Below are 1,856 nucleotides of genomic sequence, written 5' to 3'. Positions count from 1 at the left end.
ATGTAAATGTCTTTGGAGCGTCTGTGGGCCGTGGGCACCCTTCCAATCCTGCTGTGGGTACATCCCACCTGGTGGTGGAAACTCAGTGTCCCACCTGAGACAGGGACGGCCACCGTGCTCTTTGTCCTCCCCGAGACACCACATGCAGAATCAGAGCCTTGGTTTCAGGTTTGGACTCTGCCACGGATAAGCTGCCTCATTCCTTCATTCACTCTCGTGACAAGTGGCTGTTGAGCGTGGACCATGTCCCCGGGCGGCATCAGGTGCCGAGGAGTCTAAGCCGGTAAACGGGACACCACGCACAGAACACAGCTACGCACTGTGGCACGTGGCACGAGCTCTTTGGGAGCCCTTCCATCTTCTCAGGGGGGCGTGGCTCCTGGAGGGTCCCCGAGGGACACAGAGGCCAGACCCCCAGAGCTAGTGGGGAGAAAGGCCAGAGCGATGGGTGCGGGCTGGCTCCGGAAGGGGCGCTGGGAGAGCCGGTCAGGGCTGGCTTGGGCTGGGCCGTCGACCCTCCTCCCCCCTGGCAGGGCGGTCTGCACCCCTTGCCCATGATAACGGACTTGGCTGCTTTGAAAAATGCAACGACGTGCCAAGTCTGGCCTGATGGTGGCCTCAGGAGAGGAGCTGTGAAGCCCCAGCTGTGTACTGGGTGGTTGGGATTTAAGATGCTGGAAAGAGGCAGCAGGTCCCAGGCCAGGTGAGCGTGACCGGGGAGGGAGCTCGTTCTGAACAGTCTGCAGATGGCGCTTGCAGGCTGCTCCGACCCCAGCCCGTCCGCCATGCCTGTTTGTTTACATATCCCCTGTAAACACTGTTCTTGATGTTCTTCCTTCTTTGTTCGCTCAACATGGCAACAGCGTTGAGTAGTTGCAGCAGGGACCTTACGGCCAGTGGAGCCTAATACATTTGCTACAGAGCCTTTTACAGAAAATGTTTGCGACCCCACCTAGCAGGGCCTGCAAGAGCTGCAGCCTAAGGGTCCTAGACAGGCTGGGGCTAGACGGGGGGGTGGGCGTGGGTAGGGGGCTGGGATTCACTGAGACGTGCCCACAGGGGGCCGCACCCACGGAGGACCCACCCTCCCAGGGTGGGGGAGGGGGCCCACATTCGCGGTCCCCTGAGCATCAGGGTGGCGCTGGGCAGTCTGTGTTTTACAGGGAGGGGGGGCCCTGCCCCTGCTTCCAGAAATGCCAGGGGCCAAGCGCCCTTCACCCCTGCCTGGGCTGTCCCAGCCGCCCACCCTCTCTCTCCCGGGTCCTGGCAGGAGGTGGACAGAGGCTGTGCCCAGGAGGGGCCCAGGGGGGTCTTGCTTGTGGGGCAGGCCTGGGTGTCTCCTCTCTATTCCTGGTCCTCTGCCCAGGCCCTCGGGGGCCATCCTCCTGCTGGGTGGCTTGAGTCACTCCCTCCCCAGGCCTGGGATTACCTGCTGTCTCCACAGAGAAGAACCTGTCCTGCCGGCAGGGCCTGCCTTTGTCCCAGAACTGGTGCTTTGCGCCTTTGCTCCCGCCCTGGCGGCTGTGAGTGGGGTGGGCCCTCGGCTGGGAGAGAGCGAGTGGGGCAGAGAACAACCGGATGAGCTGGGCTGTGCTCCTCTTTCACTCACTCAGCCTCCAACCTCGGGCCCGGTACTCATTTATTGAGCACCTACTGTGTGCCAGCAATGGGCTGGGTGTTGGGGATTCGGCAGTGAGTGAGCTGAGACCCCTTGTCTGAGTGTCTGCGTCACACGTGTCTTCCCGGGCTCTCCACGCCTCAGGACACGGATGTTACTATATTATTATAAATATCATTTGTTTATTATATAACATAACTATAAATGCTCACTTTTCACCTCTCGGGTGTTTCGGATA

General features: G+C 60.6%; 1 protein-coding gene across 6 annotated transcripts in view; it reads left to right on the top strand.

Annotated features, from left to right (window-relative positions):
- The window catches only part of RAB17 (RAB17, member RAS oncogene family), a 16,118-nt gene that overhangs the window by 6,269 nt on the left and 7,993 nt on the right, over positions 1–1,856 (top strand). The gene's annotated exons all lie outside the window — the stretch shown is intronic.

The sequence above is a fragment of the Propithecus coquereli genome, unplaced genomic scaffold (assembly GCF_000956105.1).
Source record: "Propithecus coquereli isolate 6110/MARCELLA unplaced genomic scaffold, Pcoq_1.0 Scaffold295, whole genome shotgun sequence".
Classification (NCBI taxonomy): domain Eukaryota; kingdom Metazoa; phylum Chordata; class Mammalia; order Primates; family Indriidae; genus Propithecus; species Propithecus coquereli.
Note: the sequence above shows the minus strand (reverse complement) of the source record. Positions and strands in the feature narration are given on the sequence as shown.